Source organism: Lissotriton vulgaris, unplaced genomic scaffold (assembly GCF_964263255.1).
Source record: "Lissotriton vulgaris unplaced genomic scaffold, aLisVul1.2 SCAFFOLD_391, whole genome shotgun sequence".
Lineage (NCBI taxonomy): Eukaryota > Metazoa > Chordata > Amphibia > Caudata > Salamandridae > Lissotriton > Lissotriton vulgaris.
This window is the reverse complement of record NW_028247903.1, coordinates 813,310-829,146: the sequence shown is the minus strand read 5'-3', so window position 1 is coordinate 829,146 and position 15,837 is coordinate 813,310. Positions and strand designations below refer to the sequence as shown.

At 44.5% G+C, this 15,837-nt stretch overlaps 1 non-coding gene across 1 annotated transcript; it reads right to left on the bottom strand.

Annotated features, from left to right (window-relative positions):
- Window positions 1-14,350: 14,350 nt before the first annotated feature.
- Window positions 14,351-14,421, bottom strand: TRNAP-AGG (transfer RNA proline (anticodon AGG)). The gene has a single exon. It is a non-coding gene; the product is annotated as a tRNA-Pro (tRNA).
- Window positions 14,422-15,837: the final 1,416 nt, after the last annotated feature.

The following is a 15,837-nucleotide window of genomic DNA, read 5'->3' as shown; positions in this document are numbered from 1 at the left end:
ACAATTACAGAATGACTTGAGTGCCTTTTTAAATCTACCAATCTGAAATGGATTGTTAAAAAAAAAGTCACGAGCAAGCCTAAAAAAAAAAAAAGCAAAAATGTAATTAAATATAGGACTGCAGGTATGGGGCAATAAAGGAGTGTGTGGGGCAGGAAGAAATGGGAAGTGAGCGGATCTGGGCAATGGAAGCACATGAAGGACAGCTGCATCGGGAAAGGGAAGCACAAAAGCGAGAAAATGCAACATCGAGCTTGGGGAAGAAGCAAACGGACAAGAGAAAGGGGCACGGGGAAGGGAAACACATGAATGAGAGAGAACAATACGGGGGGAAGAAAAGCACACCAGGAAGGCAACTGGAAAACACATCCACTTTTATGGAGTGCTTAAGCAAAAAGAAAAAAGTTGTTCCCTCACAGTGAGCAGTGGGAGGACACAAGTAAACAGGCTTTGCTCCATGAGAGTGACAAACACAGATGGACACTACATGCAGCGAATAAGAAGCAAGCAAATTAGATGATAATAAAGCCAATCCATGGTAGGCAATGGACAGGCTTTAAGTCCACTGTAGGTACTTGATAAGCTGATAAAAATTCTTCTTTTTTACCAGACAGCTATGCCCTCTGGTAGGTGTGACCTGAAAAGTAGTGCAGTGATGAAGATCGAAGTGGTGAAGTAATAAAGAAAAGGTACAGTGATTAGAAGAAGGAGTGCAGCGACAAAAAGAGGAGACAAATATGTCGCCAGACTGAGGAATGAAAAGCCTCTCTCCCTAAGTGTCCTAGTGACTGCTGCAATGAACCTCAGCGGTCTGGAGAAAGTGACAGAGGCACCAGGAGCTGCCATGGGCTTTCAAACCCCACCTCCAAGGGCTTCATCCCACTGGGGTCATTTTTGTAAAAACATGTTTTTTGTTGTAGAAACTTTCATTTTAATATGAATTTTTGTTTTTGAAATAAGTAATGTGATTAGCTGTAATTTCATCGAATGCACACTCAGAATGTTCTTCCACGTTACAAATGTATCATAAAATGGTGATAATCAAGCTTATGCAAATACATTCATGATACTTAAACATCTTTGCTTGAGCATATAATTGTTAGGTGTTACAAACAAACAGAATTTTTGCAAGATAAGTGATTGAGGGCCTCAGTTCTGATTATCCTTCAGAAAAGAATATTGCAAAACAATCCAGTGGCAGCTGCAAGGGCACTTTGGCCAATGTTTATCCTAACAATGTTCAGCCAGCTATCTAGCCAAGTCATGTAATTATTTATTCTAGCAATTTTCAACAAACATTCTTAAAAAAATGTTTATTCAATTAATTTTCAAAAAGCTCTCTGGCTAAATCTTGTTTAATGTTTATTACAATGCTTTTCAACAAGCTTTCTGGCTAAACCTTTTTAAAACTTCGGGCCTCATTTACAAGAAAGTGCCGCTGTGCGGCACTGCCAGCCCTTTGTCTGCGCCACGCTACGGAACTTTCAAATCACAGGGATGCGTCATATCTACAAGGATATGACGCATCCTTTTGCTCTCCCCTACGCTGGGGCACAATTAGCTGCCATGCGCCAACACAGGCTCTCTTGCACCATGGTGCAAGGATGCCTCCGTCACGGGGATAATTGTTTATGTGCAGGAAGGTGCCCCTTCCTCCACATAAACAATCGGAAATGGCGTTTTTCAACTTCTGTGGGTGCTGCATTAGCACGCATAGAACTTATAAAATGTAATTTTTTTTAATGATTGTTTATGTGCAGGAAAGGACACCTTCCTGCACATAACAATCATAAGAGGTGATATTCTCATTCTATGTGTGCTGCAGAATGCAGCCCACTTAGAAAGCAGAAAAAAACAAGTAGAAATTAATACATTTCTCCTCGTTTTGTGCCTCCCTACGTCTTCCCTGGGCCAGGTGTAACATTCAAACGTTTTCCCAAGTTTACGATTTCTAGTAAATCTGGAAATGTGTCAGGTTCCATGGGTCTTGCGTGGGAACACCCACAGCAACACCCATGGAACTACCCTTTCACGCAAAGTGCTGCGTATAAAGGGGCCGTATTTACAAGGACAGGAAAAGCCATGCAGGGTGGCTATTCATGTCCTTGTAAATATGTGGCAGCAAAATGCGCCGCTGGTGCATCACAAAAGTGATGCACCGGTGGCACATTGGGCTTGTAAAAAGGCCGCTCTATATATTAAGTCAACGTAGGTTGGTGAGGACTTCACACGGGCAATCAAGATCAGGCCGGGCAATGCATCAGCATCCACCTTAACTGAAGGGTCCTGTGAGGCGTTTAGCCTTCACTGGCTGATGCGGAGGCTGTGTTTGTTCTTTAACAGATATGATTGCCCTTGCCCTTGTGACAGGAATAGCTGGCTAGCTATTCCAGACTGTCGCAAGTAAAAGGAAAAGGGAGGTCTCCTTCTGAATCCAATTGGGGACAAGGAGGATAGAGATAAAGAACTTAAAAAGTCCCAAAAATTCAACTCTTGAAAAAACCTTCTAGTGTATAGCCCTAAAATCTCGAAATGCCAAATTCGTAGAAGAATATACAATTTTCAACAATATTAAACATGTAGTGAAAACACAGAAATAACAAAAATTTTAAATTAAAAATTAAAAAAACTTGGTGTGATGTATAAAAATTGAGCAATTTATTACAAATCATTGGACGGAGCCATGGCTGGCCAGCCATTGGACGGAGACCGCGAGGAGCTGAGAGGGGTGCAGGGAGGCCGATTCCAGAAAACAAGGTTAAATTAAAAGTGACTGTGCTAAAGGAAATTCGGCGCTGGTAGAAATTAAAAGAATCCAGTCACGCTGTGTCGAGGGCCCCATAACCCTGATTTAAGGTGATATTCTCGTTAAAATATGGTCGCCCCCCTCCGGCTATTTCCTCACTACTGAGTTCCTGAAAATTACAGAAAGGAATGTTATATATGATGTAGGAACGAGGAGCCTCTATCCTATGAGCTACCATCAACATACAACCTCCAATTGAAACAAGATGGATAATTAATTAAATCTTCGCAGAATTGTTTTGTCCTGATGAAGGTGATATCGAAATACACCGAAACGCTGCGTCGACAACTGTGACAACTCTGATCTTTCTGATTTTTATTGTTAAATATATGTATTGACATTCTTTTAACTTATCACGATGTTAATTTTATGTATGGCACTGTACTGATGTTATCGTACATCGATTTTAATGATTTGTAATAAATTGCTCAATTTTTATACATCACACCAAGTTTTTTTAATTTTTAATTTTTGTTATTTCTGGGTTTTCACTACATGTTTAATATTGTTGAAAATTGCATATTCTTCTACGAATTTGGCATTTCGAGCTTTTAGGGCTATACACTAAAGGGTTTCTTCAAGAGTTGAATTTTTGGCACTTTTTAAGTTCTTTATAGCTATTCCAGACGACACAACCTGCCTGTTGTACTGAAACAGGTATGCAATGCTCTCTATCTTTGAAACCCAAGAATAGGCTTCTTATTCACTAATCTGCTAGAACTAGCACAGCGCCTAGAAATAGCAACATGTATATGTTAGGGAAATAAACATGCATCTATCATGCTAGAGTATAAATCATAATCTGTTTTGCTGCTCTACTGTTGTAAAAACTATGTTTTTACAGTTCTGAATATGTGCACTATATTTGGATTTTAAAATAAACATTTTAAAATGCATAGTCTGTTTCTTGTGATCCTTGAAAGGGTTATTCATTAATGAAAGAGGGATGTGTTTCACTAACTGCCCCTGTGTTTTGTCTCATGGGTCTGATCATTACCAGAAACATATCTTATGCAAACATTGCTCAGTGGGTTGTGTATTGGTTGCAGTACAACTGGTGTTCTGAGTCACATTGGCACATTGATTGAGTCCATGGCACCAGAAATCTGGACCCTATGACTCTGAGGCGGGCTTCTCTATGAGTAGCTCGAGGGCTACTGGTAGCTCTCCTGTAGGTAGCCCATCTACTAAACCAGAAGCCTTTGCTTGGTTGGATTAAGATATGTGTTTTAAAATTGAAAAGTGTGTATTCAAGGCACAAAATGTGTGTATTTTCAGAAAATATAAGCTGTTGTTTGAAGATAAATGGTTGAACATCTCAAAAATAGTTAAAGCTGATGTTTGAGGGATAAATCATACAGTGTTGTGGAGAATCATTACTATTACTACTACCTTGGCGTCTGTGGCATTGCGGCTGTGGTTGTTATGTATTACCCAAGCATTCCACTTTGACAAAGCCTTTTGTACATTACTGCTGGCAACCATGCTGAGACTTAGGTGATTACTGCTCATAATATTGCATATCGTAGCCACATAATGTAATCTTTTCTTATTACTCCAGTAATAATATTAGTAGTGCGGGTGATTTTCATTAAACAGAGGTAGCTGTTATTACAAAAAATGTTGGGGAGCTCTGGTCTAGTTAGTCGGGGAAGCAGAGATAATAGCTTTACTGCCAACAGGTTGTTAGGTGTTAGCAGATGTTAATTGCCAGTCCCAACATTATGTGCAATTAGCTCTGGCACAGGCCCATAATTTCAGGGTGGGAGATTAGCAACAGATAGCCTCTGATGAGGGCATTACATTTATTAATGCCTTTGACTATCAGCTGTGCATGGCAGTGGGGTTGGCTGCCCATGTGGGGTTGGTTGCTCGGCTTAGCCAGGCCAGCCCCACACAACACACAGCTAAAGGCCATGCAACTGGGAGGCTGAGCTGCACACAAGGTGCTCCTATAGGTGACCACAACTAGCCTTCAGCTACGCGCAACAGGAGATTAGCTGCAGGGTCTGGCCTACAGCCAAGCCACGCACTCAACCACCTGCTGGTGCCCAATTCCCAGCCTTTGACTGTACAGGAAATGGGGCTTATTACAGTGGACTAGCCTTTTAGTGGCTATTGTACCCTGCTGCAAAGGTTTCTAAAGTTATATTGCAAACACAAGCTGATGGTGAAAAGAGCGCTAAAACTTTTCAGACACTCGCCCACAGTCGCAGATCGGGGTTGAATCCATCATCGTTCTTTAGCTCACTTCGCCACCCCAGTTCAGACCCAGCCAAATGCAAATCAGTCTTCACCTTGTGCCTCATGGGAACAGTCCAGCCCAAACTCCCACGCCAGGTCTTCCCTGGACAGGAAAGAAGCATCCTGGGACCGGTTTCAGGGTGACACCCCTCATCAGCCAGGCTAAAGGTATATTAACATTAACAGACCGACATAACAAACAATAGAAATGTTTTTCTATTTTTTAACTGATAACAGTGGTTTTAGAAAGAAACTTGTTTTGAAAGTTTTTTTTTGTTGAAGAATTTTTATTTTTTGAGTATTCAACTCAAAAAGGAAATACGTATATGAACTTGGAACCAAAAACAATATTTGCTGTACTCTGATTGATGAGTAGAGACCAACTTGTCCTGTGCTGGTGCACTTTGCTCTCCAACTGCAACATTTTAAGAGCACTTGGTACAGTACATAACTATGTTAGGATAGAAAGGTTTTACAGACTCTGTGATGCCAAGATTTGAGAGGGTAAAAAGTCTCCATCTTGCACATAGGGTCTGGCATTTGACTTTGAAAGCTCCTTATCTTCATGTCCTGGTTGTGCATGAGCACGTGGGTTCCTATGCCGGACCATCAGATGTTTTCTCATACACAATTTGTGAAGACTACGGGGCATATTATCAAGACAGGAGATAAAATTATCGCCGTTTTAGCGGCAGAAAACTGCTGCTAAAACGGCGATAATGGGCTTGATAATATGCTCTATAGAATACCAATTGAAGCCCATGTTAAATGTGAAGGACATCTAACATGGGCTTCAATTGGAATTCCATATAGCATATTATCAAGCTCATTATCGCAGTTTTAGCTGCAGTTTTCTGCCGCTAAAACGACGATAATTTTATCGCCTGTCTTGATAATATGCCCCTACTTTTTTCCAGTACCCCCACTGAACTCCTTCTGTAACAGGTTACAAGTTAAAATCTTGGTAGAATTTCTTTTTTTCTCAGGGTAGTATAGAAAAATATTAGTATACGATTGATTCTTGCGTGGTCCTGGAGGGCTTCTCCTTCTCGCCAACCTCATGCTCAGGTCTGTCTTCTTCTACAGATGTCATGTTTTTTAGATTAAATCCCCCCTCCCACACAAAAAGGGCTTTCCAGAAAGAGTGTCAGCGCACAGCACAAAATGCTGACACACCCAAGTACTAATCACTAACGGGTAGGCAACTGTGGGATCTTCTTGTGAATGTACCAGTTAGTACAACCAATTAGATGTATTTCCTCAGTGTCCCAGGTACTATGGTACTATGTGCTGCACTGTGACACCTAAAAACAGGAACACTTGACAAAAGAATCACAAGACATCTTGCTTAATTGTGCCTATGAAGTAACATTCAGCCTCAAACTTGAAAAATAATCACCCCTTCATAGTAAATTAAAGTTCATTTCAGAAGTTCGAGGGTTCCTGGAACTTACCGTATTCCAGCTGGACCCTCTTATTTGGTTCTATGGGTCCCACAGGACTACTGCAGTACCTATGAGAGGTCAAAAAAACAAACAAAATGAAGCAGCCATTTGATTGGCCACCCAGGAGACACTACTAAAACAACACACCCTTCAGAAACAACCTCAAATGATTTTGCTAACCAAAGGACTCGATTGGGATTTAGCAGAGACTGTTTGCAGTAAACACAATCTAAACCCATCATGGCCTCAGAAAGAAAATGGAGACCAGCAAACACTAAGTGCATCACCCACGAGGCATATGCATCTGAAGATGAGGTCTGTGTTCTCTCAAGCCCTTCTTCAGCACCACAGGAGGCAAAGACAGTGAAGGAATCACTGGTGTGGCAGTTTTTTTACATTACAACTGGCAAAATAAAAAACTGTGTGCTGGGTTTGATGTGCACTTTGTGCCAAAAGGTGCTCCACGGAGGAAAGAACTGACACGTATTCAATGGGTACCACTGAAATGTGAAAGCACCTGAGGGCTATGCACCCAAGCAGCAAAGCGCGTTCAGGAATACCGAAGAAGCAAGCGATAGAAAGGGAACCAACTGGAGTTGCAATAAGAAGAAGAAAATGATGAAAATATCCAGCATTTCTGGAAATACTACAAACTGTCATAAAGTCGTGGCCTGTGGTGAAGTTAACAGAAGACTATAAGAAGGACCATGGAACAGCACCTGCAAACAGAACACAAAAACTTAGGTAAAAAAAAAAAACGAATTAAAAAACATGTTTCAATCAATCAATCAATTAGGTGTTTGTTAAGCGCGACTACTTACCCGCAAGGGTCTCAAGGCGCTGTGGGTACGGGGGGCACAGGTTCCAGTACATCAAGGAAGGGGCTCTGTCGAAGAGCCAGGTTTTGAGGTTTCTTGTGAAGATGGGGAGCGATGTCATCTGTCTAAGGTGGAGCTGAAGGTCTTTCCAGGCTCTGGCCACGCGGAAGGAGAGGGAGCGGCCTTCCGATCTGGTCTTTCTGGTGCAGGGGAACCACGGTGTAGGAGAGCTGGGCTGATTCTAGGGTCCTTTGGGGTGCGTGGAATTTGAGTCGGCTGTTCAGGTATGCTGGTCCGGTGTCATTGAGGGCCTTGTGAGCGTGGGTTAGCATCTTGAAGGTGACTCTAGCTTCGATGGGGAGCCAGTGGAGTGTGCACAGGTGCTGGGAGATGTGGCAGTGTCTTGGCAGGTTTAGGACCAGTCTTGCGGAGGCGTTTTGGATGTTCTGTAGCTTGCGGGTGAGGTTTTTGTTTATTCCGGCATAGAGTGCGTTGCCGTAGTTGAGCCTGCTGGTAACCATGGCGTGAGTGTCGGTCTTTCTGTGTTCGAGGGGGATCCATTTGAAGGTCTTACATAGGAGGCGGAGGGTGTGAAAGCAGGAGCACGAGACAGAGTTGATCTGGTGGTCCATTTTGAGCTCTGAGTCCAGGATGATTCCCAAGTTGCTTGCGTGGTCCTTGGAGGTGGGCGGGCTTCCGACAGCGGGGGGCAACCAGGTCTCGTTTCAGGCGTTGGGGTTTTGGCCCATGATGAGGACTTCCATTTTGTTGGTGTTTAGTTGTAGGCAGCTGTTTTTCATCTATTTAGCGATGGTTTCCATGCCTTCTCGAAAGTTGTGTCAGGCAGTGTTGGGTTCGTTGGATAGGGAGCAGATGAGTTGGGTCCGTAGGTACTGACGATGGGGGCGTGCAGAGCCATGTAGACGTTGAAGAGCGTAGGGCTGAGGGGGGACCCCTGGGGGATTTGCAGCTGGTAGGTGTAGGGTCTGAGAGGAAAGGGGAAGTCTGACCCGCTGCGTTCTGTCAGAGAGGAATGAGCAGATCCAGTCGAGGGCCTTGTCTTGGATCCCTGCGTCGTGGAGTCTGCATATTAGGGTGTGATGAGAGACTGTGTTGAACGCCACTGAGAGGTCGAGGAGGATGAGGGCTGCTGTTTCTACTTTGTCCAGTAAGGTACTGATGTCGTCTGTTGCGGTGAGGAGGGTGGTTTCTGTACTGTGGGTTTTTCTGAAGCCTGATTGGGAGGAGTCGAGGATGTTGTGGTCTTCGATGAATGTGGCGAGTTGGATGTTGATGGCTTTCTCAATGACTTTCGCTGGGAATGGGAGCAGTGAGATGCGTCTGTAGTTTTTGAAGTCATGGGGTCAACCCAGGTTTTCTTCAAGAGGGGGTTGATCTCGGGTGTTTCCAGTCGTCAGGGAACGAGGCAGTTGATGGTGTGGCAGAGCATGGGTGGGATGGTGTCGGCGGCTCTGTTGAAAATGTGGTGGGGGCAGGGGTCAGTGGGTGCCCCGGAGTAGTGCAGTCTTCATCGTCTTCTGCGGTGTTCGGGTTGTCGTTTTCCGCGATGGTTGGGGTGGAGTTGCTGAGTGATGAGGTTAGCGGGTTGTCGGTGATTCTGGTCCAGTTTCTTCGTGGGAGCAGGTGCTGGTGTCTGTGGATGGTAGGTGTTCTGAAGGTGAAGTGGACGCATCGATGGCCCATTCATGGGAGTTCAGTGGTGTGGCTGAAGGTGATGGAGGTTCCTGTTGTGAAGAGGGAGTCGAGGGTGTGTCCTGCTGAGTGCGTGGGCTCAGTCACGATCTGGCGGAGTCCAATGTTGTAGAGGTTGTCCAGGAGTGATGTGGTGCTGGGGTCCAGTTGGTTGTCGAGGTGGAAGTTGAGGTCTCCTAGTAGGGTTGGTGGACGCGATGGCATGCAGGGAGATGACGTCTGTAATGGAGTTGGCGAAAAGTCTGCAGGGTCCAGGGGGTCGGTAGATGAGGGTTTCTCGGAGGGTGGAGGTAGGGCTGGCCAGTATCTTGAAGTGAAGGTGTTCCATCAGGTCTGTGGGCTCGTCAGGGAGTGTGCTCAAGCGGAGGGTGGATTTGTGAACAATGGCGATTCCTCCTCCCTGGGGGGGTGGGGCGGTCCTTCCTGGGGATCGTGTATCCTTGGAGAATGGCGATGGCAACGTCCAGTCCCGAGGTGGTGTTGGTCCAGGTTTCTGTAAAGAATGCTATGTCCGAGGTGGTGCAGTTGAGGAGGTCCCAGATTTCTGTGGCGTGTTTGTGGAGGGATCGGACGTTGAGGAGGAAGTATTGCAGGGTCTTCGGTTCGGTTGTGTTCTTGCGGGCGGGATGCTCTGGGTCCGTGGTCTTGGCAGTGCTGCAGGTGTGCCGGCAGCGGTGACAGCTGAAGGTTCCGTGGGTGTCGACTGGTGATGCTAGCTTGCAGTTGTTGTTGCGGCCTGGGTTGAGAGCGTGGAGTGCCGCTGGGTCGTAGCGTTGGCGGTGCAGAGATCCAGGGTTCCTGGCGCTGGTCGCAGTCGGGTCGTGGATGGGCGCAGGTGGACTTGCCTTTGGCGCGCCGGGCGGCGCGGCCACCATTAAGTAGGGGTCGGGAAGGAAAGACACAGAAGGAGAGTGAAGGGGGGAGCTTGAAAAGAGGGGAAACAACAGAAAATGGAGGAAAGACCCAGAAGGAGAGTGAAGGGGGGAGAAAGAAGTGAGGGGAAAAAACGAGTGAAAAGGAGAGAAAAGGTGGAGCAAGAGAATGGAGGTAGAGGTCCACTGGTTTGCCATGGATGAGGCGCAGGTGAAACCTGCAGGTGGAGGAGGGCCTTGAACACCAACACTAGAGAGTGCAGGGGCTCGTTGAAGGCCTCACTTAATGGTGGAGCTGCAAGGGAGAGAGAGAATTTTTAATGACAATGAGTCAGTGGTCTTGCTCACCTGTCCCTGCAGCGGCCTCCATCAAGTAGGGGTCGGGAGGGATAAACAGCTGGGAGGCAGGAGCAGGGAGGGGAGCTGGATTGGGCTGGTTGCACTGGTCGTGCGTGGGGGGGACTGGCGGGAACAATACAAAAAATTACAAAAACAGATTTTGTTGAAAACTGTAAATACTGTGGAAAACAAAATATGTAAATCAAAAGCAAAAAATGTACAAAAGCAGTAGTTGAAAACAGCAAACAAATGTGAAAAAAACATGAAAAAACACAAAAAACAGTACCCACTCTGTTCTACTTATGGGATTGGGCAGCCGTAGAGAGCTGGGCACATGATCTGGACTCATAACGGACCCTGCACCCAAAACCCACAATGCACTGCTGAAGGCTGTGTGCGGCAGGGTGCTTGCTGCTTGAGGGTGTTGGCTGCCCTCAGGGCAATGGAAGCAGGGCCATGCCCTGTGACCAACCAACTGCTGCGCACAAACAAAAGCTGTGCTCACTGGAAGAGTTGGATGAATATGACCAAAAAACCTCAGAAACTGAGATAAACACAGGTTAAAGTGATGTTATAGTTAGCTTTGGTAATAAAATCTTACTTCAGTCTATGAAAAATTCCCTTTGGGATATTCTCTTGTCATACAATATTCCTCAATAATCAACAGCACTCCACATCATTCATTGGGTCAATACTCACAACACCAGAAAGTCAACATATAGTCAGAAATTATTTCCCATAAGGAAAGTAGTTATTATTGTGTAATCTTAAGAATTCATTAAAAAGATGTCTTGCTGTAAGCTAGCAAAAACAATGTACACATTAAAAACAATTATAAAAACCAAGTCACAGAAATACCAAAAATATAATTAAAAAAGTTAATAGCAGTTTCACAATAGATTTAACATTGATCACTCATATCAAAAAAGATCATGTAAAGAATACATTTAGTCGTTTGTGAGCAAAGAGACAGCGACGCGTTTCGGAGGGTTCTGTTGATCCACCTCCTTCTTCAGGCTTGCTACACATCTATTTCACACAGCATATCAGAATTTTGCACAGGTTCCCCAAGTTATTGTCTGGTGTTCAAATGTGGTATTAACTTTTTTTATTATATTTTTGGTATTTCTGTGACTTGGTTTTTATAATTGTTTTTAATGTGTAGCCTTGTTCTGGTAATATTTTTCACACAATTAAGTTTCAAAAGCACATGCTTATTTTGAAAACATTACTTTAGGAAAACATAATAACCATATTCTCTCTATTCATACACTTCGAACAAAACTCTAACTCCTAACCGGTTCAAAGATATTCTGCAACATCTCTCCCCACCTTAAAGCTCTGAACTGGCTTCCTCTCGAGGCCAGCGTCCAACTTAAGATGCCATGTTTACTCACAAGGCTCTATACTCCAATTCCCCTGCATCCCTCGCCTAGAAACTCGTGATATCCTGAGGAGTCAGGAACTCCCGGTCTGCCAGAGACCTTTTGATCCAACCAGCTCGCTTCCGGAAAAAAAACTGCAATCGGTCCTTCTCTGGGGCCGCTCCAAGAATATGGAACTCTCTCCCGCCCACCATCAGAAGACTGTCGTCTTTGGCATGCTTCAAAAAGGAGACCAAAATTGTCCTTATGGGCAAATTCCTCGCCTAATGATCGCATTACAATCTCCTCTACGACCTTGATCCACCCACCATTACGGCATTATCCTTGGCTTTTCCAGACTATACCTTCCCGGCCCTTCGGGGGCATCCCACCCGGGAGCTGAGACTACTTATTTTTTTGTATAATGATTCTACATGTTTTTATCCCAAATGTATCCGGAATTTGAGACTGATTGTTTTTCCGGTATAATGTACCTACCCCTTTGTATCCCATTGGTATCCTCCCCTCCTAAGTCCTCTGTATCCCACCCGTCAGTCCTGTAAAGCCCTCTGATACCCTCACGGGTCTGGTTTGCGCTCTATAAAACTTTTAAATAAATAAATAAAATGTTATAGTTAGATGTTGTAATAATGTTTAACAAAAACACTGAAATTATCCAGTTATATTTTACTGAGCTAACTACAATTTGCTCCCTGCAATGCTCTGCTGATGACTTCACATATTACATCTCTCATAACAGGTTAAATTAAACCATTGATGACATCACTGCTGATATCTTAGGTGGCTCACTGAAGAGCAAAACACTTCAATACTTTTGGGACATGACATACCATGTTTCGTTCTTGAGCAGGCCTTTAAACATAGTTTTTCTTAGGGTAGCTGCATTCTAGCATAGGGTGGACTCCATCAACCCATGTGTGGGCGGGGTTTCCTAAGGCTGCTGTGTCATAGCATCAGCTCTAATGTGTGAACATTTTAGGGCCATGTAAGGATGGAGTCTCCTACCTTCCTGGGATACAGCATCTTCGCTCCTGGTTGGACCCTACAGAACCTTGTAACAAAAAGGTGTCCGTTGATCGTGCCCATCCCTAGGTTAGGCTAAAAAGTCACCCCTACTCGCGATCACAATCAGTAACTCCCTACAAAGTCCACTTAAGAAGCAACGGTAAGTATATGAAAAATGATTTGTGAAACACTGTGCAGCTGATGAAGCAACTTACCCACCTTTTTTCGGTAACTTTGTTTGTATCCTGATGAAAATATTGCTTGCCCATGACCAGATCGCACTTGGCCTCTGTCCTTCGATCAAGGCCATTTTTGGCCTGCCACAACGGCACTGCTTGTGTAGTGTAAAGTACACTTGGTGCAATACCATCAGGCCAGAGAAGCTGTGGCACACATTTCAGAAGATACTCTTTGTTTTGTTTTTTAGCTCTTGCGTTCTAACCTAAGTAGTCCCTACTAATCTGTCTAAAAAAATCTGAAAGTCTGCAAAACACTGTGTCTTTTTTACTCTACCAAAGGTCAGCTAATCCTTAAATGTAGAAACATTAAGAGAGAAGTCTGATAATCCAGACTCAGCGCCTTGAGACCCTTAGGGGTTCAGTAGTGCGCTCTATAAATCCCTGATTGATTAATTGATAAAGAGATCAAAAATCAAAAGTACTCCATAGGCTTCATTCCAAACATACACTTGCTGGCTTTCCAGCCCAATGATTCTTTCTCAGGCTTTGCCTGTAGAGGAGGTCAGTTTCCAGGTATGATACAGGACCAATGTAGATCAGTGCAGAGATAATGGGCTGTACTGTGAGAAAGTATCTACAGCCATCAATTTAATCGTTGACCACTACTGAAACCTAAAACCAGGGCAGAATTGTTTGAAACCTTTAGTGAAAACCTAGACCTAACGATTGTGCAACGTAGTGCAGGGAGGCAGTTGCATCTTAAGGATTTTAGGGCCCTGGGCAAAACATACTGTAGGGGCCTTGTCATGAACGGCTGTACATTATATTACCCATTTTCTGCTAATTCAAGCCCCATGATGCCAAACAATATATTAAAGATTGAGATGGAGAAATAGATAGATATCTTATGCAGGACAGCACACTCTCCCAGGGGGGCCCCAGGAGGAGGTGGCCCTGGGCAATTGCCCACTTTGCCTGTGCCTTGTGACATCTCTGCAGAGAGGCTAGGATGGGTGAGCCTCGCGAGATGTCATCCACATGAAATATATGTATATATTTAAAATAAGTATTAATTATCTGTTTAAATTGATTTTTCAACGATTTGTCTGCGTATGTGGTTTAAGTAAAGCAGGGCATCAAACGGTGTTTAAAATGAGGCCCTCCTGAATCCATGCGATATTTTACATTTATCTATAACACACACAGGTCACATTTTTACCAAAAGTATACAGTGGTATTTCACGATCAACGAAATTCCATGCTACAAGCTCGCCGAGCGCAGATGACTTAAGTTTATTTGTCTCAATTCTTTTAAGAGCGTTGGTGACTGTCAAAGATATGAAGGCGGAAAACAACGCTAAGCAAAGTTTTTAAAAATGTTTGCAGCCCTCAAGTAAAAAAAAAAAGGCTTTTCAGATGGTTAAACCTTATAGTGCCGACATACTTGGTCAGCTCACGTTTTTTTCACAAAGAAGAAAAATTACCTGTTTGGAACACGAATGCACAAAAAACACATTTCTTTATTTATGATATACATAAAAAGAGGGCTCGTCCGGGATTTGACCCGGGACCTCTCGCACCCTAAGCGAGAATCATACCCCTAGACCAACGAGCCAGTTGGAAATATTCAGATGTCAGTTGTATAAGTACAGTACACAAAAATGCTGCTGGTACAGATGTTCCCTTCATTGCCACATCAGCAGCCCTGCTCCCAGTCTACAATGCAATTCCTTCTGTGTCCAGCAGGTTCTCTCTCGTCTCTGCTCTTCCACAGCAGGAGAGTTCCTCCCAGTCACAAAGATTCCAGACACCAGTCCAGAAAAGATCTGCCTACTTGGAGGACTGGTTTACTTTACCTCTAAGACTTCTATTCAAGAACACGTAAGTGTGCAGTAGTATTCATTCACCAGATGCCGGATGACTCATCTTTTTTTCATGTACTTTCTTTACTCAGACTACTATAATCTGCCACCTTAATTTAAATGGTACATTCGGTGTCATCCGCTGTTACAAGTCCCAGAATGCACTGATTGTTAAATGTAAGCTGCTCGGCACAGGTATCTCTTCCTTCAATAAGAGGGAGACTTCTGGTTACCATTAGCGTAGCCCCTGTGTCTGGGGCCCAAGTGCAAAACAAATGAAATGTGTCCCTCTCCCCCTGCTGCTGTTTGAAATATAAAATATAGCAATTATCAGAGTTAGGTGGGCATCTCAGGCCTATGCAGTGCTTAATTTGAGCCAGTGGTTTCCGGTGCTCGGCACCGGTTCTTAATTGACAGCAGTCTGCCACAAATTGGTTCCGACTAAATTGGAGATTAGCTCAACAACGGTCCATTATTATTTCAAAATCCATTAAAAATGACAATTAGTTGCCAGCCAAGCCTTTCTTTGGGGGCCTAGTATAGTCCCAATTGTCACACTTGTATGTGGTGGTTAGTAGTTGTGTCTTTACTATCAGTGGCTGCAGCGCAGGGCCGATGTGTGGTGCAGGCTGCTGTAGCCTCCCGACGAGAGCCGGCCCCTATTGTTTTACAAATTAAGCATTAGGCCTATGGGCTCCGGTGCTACTACACCCGATGCGTCAATGGGAGCTGCACCCCTGCTGGGTACCGAAGTTTGGAGCCTGCGCGTTTCAGCCCAGAAATGACAACGTGAATGGCAACACAAGCGCTCCGTGTTCCATAAGTGTGGGGGCTGGGGAGGGCCATACCAGAGGCTGGTGACGTCATTATCCATTTCCCTGCGTCCCCACCCGCTGCTGAAACCGCTCTTTCACGCTTCTAGCAGCCAACAGTGATAGCAATGCAGCTATTTATTAAATTCTCTATCTGATGACGCCAGAACACAGTATACCACCTCGGCAGGTCGCCATGTTCCCGATCCCAGTGCGTTCTGGGAGCTGTGTTCTTTCTCAGCTTTGGTTGATTTAGCACACCTGGTAGTAATCTTCATGAAAGTCGAGGCATGTGGTCCTCCAGTCGTGACATGGGGTTTGCAGCGGCGCTGGGTATACCCGAGACGGTATGCAATT